Source organism: Sceloporus undulatus, chromosome 5, assembly GCF_019175285.1.
Source record: "Sceloporus undulatus isolate JIND9_A2432 ecotype Alabama chromosome 5, SceUnd_v1.1, whole genome shotgun sequence".
Taxonomy (NCBI): domain Eukaryota; kingdom Metazoa; phylum Chordata; class Lepidosauria; order Squamata; family Phrynosomatidae; genus Sceloporus; species Sceloporus undulatus.
This window is the reverse complement of record NC_056526.1, coordinates 135,805,304-135,813,461: the sequence shown is the minus strand read 5'-3', so window position 1 is coordinate 135,813,461 and position 8,158 is coordinate 135,805,304. Positions and strand designations below refer to the sequence as shown.

General features: G+C 44.6%; 1 protein-coding gene across 4 annotated transcripts in view; it reads left to right on the top strand.

The window, feature by feature from the left end:
• GALNTL6 (polypeptide N-acetylgalactosaminyltransferase like 6) overlaps window positions 1-8,158 on the top strand; it is a 627,170-nt gene that overhangs the window by 45,340 nt on the left and 573,672 nt on the right. The gene's annotated exons all lie outside the window — the stretch shown is intronic.

The window sequence follows — 8,158 nt, the reverse complement described above, 5'->3', positions numbered from 1 at the left end:
GTGGACCATTTTTCTTTCTTCTTTGGCTGTATATATCTTCTGCTTTATTGCGATCTGTTTTGAAATCTTCCCCAATTTCATAAGCTGTTGTAAGCTTGGGGAAAGCATAGATTCCCCATATAGATTCTTGCCTCACCTAGAAATGTGAGGACTGTTATTTCATGGTATTGCCTAATTTGAAATTGAGGATAAAAAGACAAAACAGAATTGTCAAAAAAGCACGGATTTCCTATAGGCCCCGAACATTGCAGTGTTGTAAAACCATTCTTGTTTATCCTTATGGTTAGTGAATTGTTCTCTGTATTATCGTCCAATTTTCTGCAAGAGGTTTCTGTACTGGAATAATTTGAAAAATCTTCTAGTCATTTAATTCTGCATGATGATCCATCTTGATTGTTTTATTTAGATGCAGATGTCCTTATTGCTTCTGACGTTCATGATGGACCTGGAAAAAGCACATAAATCTCATAATAGAAGCAAGCCCTTATAGTTTGTGCAGTAACTTGGCTCGTTTTTTGAGTATCTCAGTTGGATGCCTTCCATTGAATGAATGCAGGACGGGAAGTGTGGGACTACTGTACTGTCTATACTCGACTATACGTCACCTCAGTAAAGTTGAGGGCTGTTTGGAGCCAAATTGTGGATAAGTTGGGGTAAACCTTGGCAGCTCCTTCTTGTTATGTGTTGTAGTGCACGCAGAGGGGGACTCTGAGGCTTTTTTCTTCAGGATTTCCGTTTGCATTTCAGCCTTCCACCCTGGACGCAGGCCATGCGTGGGAGGGGACTCTTAAAACCAGCACACAGTCATCCAGGATCTTTCTGCTTGCCTCAACGAGGACGAAACTGGCTTCCTGACTGCAGGGACATTGGAAGAGCTGCCTCACCCATTACCATACGCCTAAAACGTCGTCTGGGAGTTGGGGTCAGTTTTTTGGCAAACATTTTTCCGTTCTAATGAGTCTCTAAGTATGAACTCTGGTTAAACCTGGAGTGGACCCTCTAAAGGGGGCAGTTGCCATTTTATCCGCAACCTGTCGGTGGGCTGCACCCGTGATTTCAGTGAACCTGAAGTGATGTGCTATCACTTCTAGTTGCCATTTTGGGATTTTTTCAAAATGATCTGTTTCTTTTTCATGAGGTTTTTGGTGCTTTGCAGGGACTTAGAAAAGAAAAGCACTGCCCATTTTACGTCCGTTTTGTCCATTGGTGATACAAAAAGGACTGAAATCAGCCCCCAAATTTAGTTTTTTGTGAGTTGGATGCTGAAGATGTCTTGGGGGTCCCAAAGTCGTATGTGGCCCACTGGCATCCCTTTTCCTCACTCTGGTCGTAGCATCCCCACCCTGGTGTCACCAAGTGTAGAGGGGGAGTGTTGGGAGGCATGGCAGCCAAACGCATAGTGCCCTGTTCATTCCTTGTGGCTCCAGCCTCTCCGAAGAGGAGCTGCCACAGCAAGGCAGGGGGCTGGGTGCCCTGCACCTTTTAAGGTGCACTATTTTATATTATTTTTTTAATGAAAGAGTTGAAAAACAGTGTGTGGGGGGGGACTTCCGCATCTAACCGTTTTTTCGTGCCAAACTGTCTTCTGTGTCAAACCCTTTTCTTGTCAAGGTCAGAAACTTGTGCTGGTACCTTATATCTGCCTTTTATAATACTTAAGGCTATGTGGTGGTGCACTAGCAACGAAACAGTAGAAATGTCAGGAGTATGTGCATACAGTGCACCTTTTCTTATGACCCAGTTTTTACAAGTTGATACAATTTGCCCTATCCTGGTTATTGTAATTTTACGGCATCTCAAACCTTTTGTTTTTATTGTAATTAGTATATAGTATGCTACATTATCTTTCTGTGAAATCATAGGAATTATATCCCCCGCCGCTTTATCCAGTTCAACTAGGCCCACAATACCAACAACCTGTCGCTCACTGTTCTGCATTGATTAACAACTGGTGTTTGAACATTTCCTTTTTGATGACATCTTCCAGAATCCTCAACAGCAGGGTCGTGGTCATGCTTGCTGGAGCTTTGTGAGCTGTACTCCAAACTAACTTCGCCGCTTTTTTGGTTAAACTTATCTACAGCGATGGCCATGTACTTTCATAGCTTGTATACTACTGCATTAAATGCAAAATGATGACAGGAGGCTGAGGCATGACACAAAGGAGATTAGTGTACCCGGAACTCTGGCAGAAGATGTGCGGGATCTAAAGACAAACACGGCGTTATCTCTGACCCATGTCCAGGGCTGTAGGCAGCCCATCTCCCACAGGCAGCCCATCTGCAACCCAGACTTCTCCCATGGCTTTTTCCAGCATGGGCAACTCTCCTTCCTGAAAAGCCCACGAGAGAAGTCCAGTGTGCCCAAGTGGATATGGGCTGCTACAGCCTGACGACAGTTAACTGCACCTAATTTGTTTCGTCTTTGAGACTCACATCCCTCTGGTGGGATTCCTGGTGCAATATCTCAAACTCCTCTTATCACTGTGTATTCTGGTGTACCTGTCTCAAAATGACTACTGTCCTAGTTTCGGTTGGGGGGTACTCAAGACATCTTTGCCTGTGGTAACGGGGCAAATGGGAACCCCCTTCCAGTCTATGTCTCAGAAGTGCCTGGGTTACTGGAGTGAATCTTACTTAACGTAGTCATTGATGGTGCTGTTTGTGTATGTGTGCTCGGAAGATCAGGACAGTGAACAGCTACCGCAACAGGCTTTTCTCTAGTGTGGCCCACCCCAGCGAGTACATGAGGAAGAAATATCTTAACACTGATCCTGCAGAGGGTTACCCACTTATTAAATAGTCCACCCGTCTCCACAGTTTTGATTTCTGTGGATTCATTTTGCCTGCAGCCACACCTCAAATATAACATAGTCCCCTCTCTCATGGTTTGCTCTCTGGATTTGTTTCCTGCAGTCAGTCATTGTCTAAAACATTAGTGGTGTAGGTCAGCACTATGTGTTCAGGCATCCATTGGAGTTCATGGAAGTCTCTTCCAGGTAAGTGAACTTCTATATGCTAAGCCGGCCCTGATTTGATTTCTGTGCAGGTGTTCCCAGAACTGCTTCTGTTTACCTATTTTGGAACTTTTGGTCCTCCTACCCTTTCGTTGTAAAGCAGAAACTTTTTAGCTAAATACTGGAGAGCTTCCAAAGGTCTAATGTTAACATCACTTATTATCCCATATAAGAGGTTGAAACCTTTGCTCACACTAGGAGATCCAAGAGCAAGCTGCCAGTGAGACTAATTCTATCTTAGAATGTGTGCTTGTTCCTGTGATACCAATTCTGTCGTTGCGCAAGCTTTCTGAGCTTGCTGTTCTGATTGAAAGGTCACAGCTGTGGGGCATAGGTGTTCCTGTGGCCAGTTAGGTAATAATACCACATTTTTTCTCCTTCCCCTAGGCTAGCTCTTGGTCTGTGAGAGCTTGGATGGTTCCTAAAGGGAAACTCAAACGATACATGGTATCTTCTGTCTTACAAGGCGTAGAGTAAAGGTTTGGGCTGTAGGCATCCTCTTTTCAGGCCAGAGAAAAAATCGTAGGATCCCACATGCTTTTAATCTGATACTGGCTATACTGGTTACTAGTAACTCCAGCCCTGAGGCGGCACGGCTTGATGTTGTGATTATTTTTTTAATTCAGGGCTATTCAAGTGTCAGCTGCTAGGCCAAGGCTTGAACATTATACATTAGAAAAAACTCTCAGAGTAATGGGCAGGTCCCTACAGGAGATGTGTCCACCTGTTCGTCCGAGGAAGACTGATTTCATGTTAAGCAAATGTTATAACATTGTTTCAAATGAGAGTGGAGTAATGCGGTTGTATGAGCCGGGGTAGGATGTGCACCCCATGGGCTGCATGTGACTTGCAGGTGTGTGTACCTGTGGTTTGTGGTTGTCGCTGCCTGGGGATAGGTGTGATGCCTGCTCCTTTTTTTTAAACGGTTTTTTGTCATGACTTGCCAGACTTTGATCTCGTACTAACTCAGAGATCCTTCTCTTTCTGCCTTTGAGGGCCACATAATACACATTATAGATAATACAGCTGATTAAGCAAATCAACAAATGAACTTTGAGAAATTTCAGGACATTTACAGTTATATACTTTCAGGATGCTCACAGCGCTTTTATTTTATTTCTATAGAAAAATTATGGTTCGTCATTACACCTTCTTCTGGAGGTCAGCCTAATGCCTAACCCTTTCCTCATGTGTAAAATAGCTCATCAGTATACGGTACTTTGAAGCACCTTCACTATTTCGCGCATTGCCAATTCCAGCAGTACCCAGGAATCCATTTCAGTGTAACATCCAATTTCCCGTCTGTCCTCAGCTCTCTTCCGCATGTCTCTTTTTACACTTTCTTTCTATGACGCATCATATAATTGTCGAGAGAGAGTACTCCAACTGAAGGGAGGAGTCATTTTGTAAGTACCTTCTTCAGTTAGTCTATCAGGGATGCAAGTTCATAAACCAGAAACCCTCTCCACTCCCTTCTGTTCAATTAATATCTCTCTGGTATGCTGTGAAACTTAAGTCTACTGTGTTCTAACAGTTTCTTTTTTTGGCCTTTGCTCAGTTCTCTTCTGGGAGGTATATTATAAAAGTCTGGAATGTAGTTGGCTGCTCTTCTTTAGCAAGCAGGCGAGATTGTTGGCCATGTCTTCTGTACTGCAACCTTATATCTACTTTTTAATTTCTAATTTCATGGTTTGTGCCTGGCCTTCTCTGTGATGTTCTCTTCTAGTCTTTATCTAGAGCTCTTTCTTCTTTCTTTCTTCTTTCTTTCTTCTTTCTTTCTTTCCTCTTTCTAGAAAAAAAATTCTTTCCCGCTATCACACGTTTCACTTGTATCACTTCGTGGTGTCGTTCTCTGCTTTACTCATCATGCTTGTGTGTCCTTACTTTCCGGCCTTAGCTATTTCCTTATAACTTTCTCTTGTTTAATTAAGGGGAAAAAACAAGGCAGAGGCAGGTCATTGGGACTATCAAGATGCTCCAAAGATAAACAGTGTATTGTATTTCGTAGCCAACCTGTTGCCCAATTCTAATATATATGATACCTCTTGAATCTGTAACACTACATGCATATTGCAACGGTTGATTACTGCGGGATATGCGCAGCCTCCGTGGAACCCAACCAGGGGAAAACAGATGGTGAAAGCTTGTCTGTTAAAAATGAGAATTGCACCCTTAGAGGCCTCCGGAGGTGCAGTTTCCATGAATTGCTTGCTCTTCCTCCACGTACTTTAAAAGGCCTAAGTAGTGCGGAAATTGGAAGTGACTAGCATGCCATTTCTCATTTGAGAAATGTTGGGTGTGGCGTGTGGCTGAAAATGCAGGGATCATGATTCTTGGATTGTCCACAATTCCCATGCCAATGAAGTTTGTAGGGGGCATCACTCATAGCAGCAGGTTCCCCCCTATTCTGCATCCATTAGCAATCTGAAGAGAGCTGTTTGTGTATGTTACTGGCCTGTGGCTGGGAGTCAGGAACACTGCGAGAGAGATTTCCGATGTTCTGGCGAGCAACTTATTTGTGCAGCCCATACGACCTGTGGCCTACTTATTATGAAAATATCTGGTCGCAGCCACTGTATGCTTGCCTCCCCACAACATTCAGTTGTTGATCATAACTCTAGGTTCTTATGATAGTATATCCTACATAATAATACCTTTTATTTATAGACCGCTATTCCGCAATGTCATGCGGTGTACAGTACAAAAATTCAATACAATTACCATCTTCCCTCACGAAGGTGCTGAAGGGAGGTCTTTCTTTTCCCGGCAGGCCTGTTGGAGCTTAGCTGCCTCTCTCTCCCTGAAGTGGAGGATGGAGGGGGGCTTTCTTCTTCAGGCAGGCCTGGTGGAGCTTGCCTGCCTCTCTCTCCCTGAAGATGGAGGTGACGGGAGGGCTTTTCTTCTTCAGGCAGGCTGGTGGGGCTAGCCTGCCTCCTCTCTCTGAAGCTGGAGGAGAGGGGGGCTTTTCTTCTTCCAGGCGGGCCTGTGGAGCTGTATAACAATAAGAGTGTGTGCACACCCCTTAAACAGGGGCCTGTATAAAACCTAAATGTATTCACTGTGTATAACAACAACAGTACAGGTCCCGAAAAATAGTTCTACTTCGACTTCTTGATAACATGTTAGTGATTTTTAGTGTAACAACATATTTCAGTGGGAATGGTGTTCATTAAGGCCCTACACGATGTTAAAGTCTTGTATTATCTGTAAATTTAAGCCAGGCGGTTCCGAACCTTCGATGTTGGCCAAATAATCTCTCAGCCCTCGCTGTATATCCGTTGTGGAGCAGCAGAAAAGTTGCAGTCTAGATACTGAAGGCCATAATTCCTACACCTGGGTTTAAATAAATGCAAATAGTATCACCTAGGGACGCGGGAAGCATTTGGTTCTTCTGACAAGCAGTGCAAACTTCCCGAAGGGATTTTGTCATCACTGAAACAGTGGAGGAAGGGGTTTAAATGTCACGTGTTACAATCCCAATAATACCAGGCTACCCAGTACTGCGATGTTTGCATTTTTAAATCCTCTATGTGGGACCATATGCATTAATCTCACATGTAGCTGAGGTCCTTTGTCTACCAAGCTACTGTAAAGATGTGAATCCTACGTAGTTATACAATTACTTATATTATGCGTTCAAGATTCACAAATAATATATCTGTGCAGCAAACAGCTTTCTTACAGAATACACTTTATTACATTGCTTATCCCATAATTCTCCTCTGAACCGATGTTAAGTATTCATTATTTCTGTGAAAGCAAATAGTTCTCTCGTTGTCTGCCTTTAGAGGTGTATTTCCCTAGGCCCTGAATTTTAATTCTTGATTTCTCTGAGTTCAACTGCAGACAAATTTAATTAAAAGTTTAACTGGCCTCTATGAAGAACAGCAAACCTGATGCCTGTTAGCAAACTTACTGATGAAGTAGCTTTGTCTGCTGTAACACAGGGATGTACGAGTTCCCATTGAGGCCATTAATTCTGGGCTAAGCCTTGAGACCGTGAAACACACATACAACAAGCTGTCTTTAGATAAGTATGGAAGCTATTTGATGGGCAGCAGTTAGTTTCCTTTGAGGTCAAGGGTTTGTGCGCCTAATGGATTGGATTAATTACAAAATCGATGTATGCTGTCTGCTTGACACTGCTCAGCCCCGTGTGGGGGGGGGGGGTGGGGGTGGCAAAAACTTGGCTGTCATTAACTTATTATAAGTGGATCACGCGGTCTACAGCATTACATTTCCTTCTGAGAAAAACCCAAGTGGGCCAACGTTTGATTCATCAAGTTTCTATCTAGTTTTCTTGAAGCCCAGTCTCATTTGCACATGGTAGGATGAAAGCTCAGTGTCAGTGCATCGAATCTTCCTGCTGGCTTTATGCTGAACGGAATTCTGTGTATGTAAAGGAGGAACTATGAATATCACTTCATCTCAAATCATGCCCCTCACTGTTCCATCCTGCTTTCTGGCAGGATTTGGTATACATTAGTTAGGACGTTACAGGACCGCCCATTTGCGGGGGCCTGTAACCCCGGCCCTTTCCCCTGGATCAGGGCCTCAGCTGCCACAATGGGCAGCCTCCAAGGCCCCGATCCGCTGCTTTCCAGGCGCGGGTAAGCTGCAAAAGGCCGCTTCCCCGGGCGGAAAGGGGTGTCCTTAGGGCTTCACGTGCCACGGACACCTTGTGTCGGCGGGGAGGGAGGAGAAGGGGCCAATTGCCCTTTTCCTTTGCGTCGCTGGCGCAGCCATGTAAGGTGCGCCAGCATGCAAGTGGAAGGCGCTCCCACCGGAGCTCCTTCCAGGGCCACAGACCGGGCACCCTAGGTGCCCTCGCGCTGGCTCCACTATGTCACAACCGCGCCACCCGTTTAGAGGCTGCTCGGTGTTGTGACGTAGTCATTGTCGGCGCCATGTGCATAGGGCGCTGCCTTTTGTACAGATCCGGTCCGTAGGGTTAGGGGCGTCAGAAGTGTCCGCCCTCTTCCTAACCCTAGTACGGACCCGATACATACTTTTATGCCCGTTTGTAACGGGCCTTGACACCTATTATAAGTCTTCATATAACAGAAATCTACTTGTGAAAAACAAATTCCAGATTTGAGAAGGCTTATGTGTATGTCAGTTGAATGCATAAGAGCCTCCTTC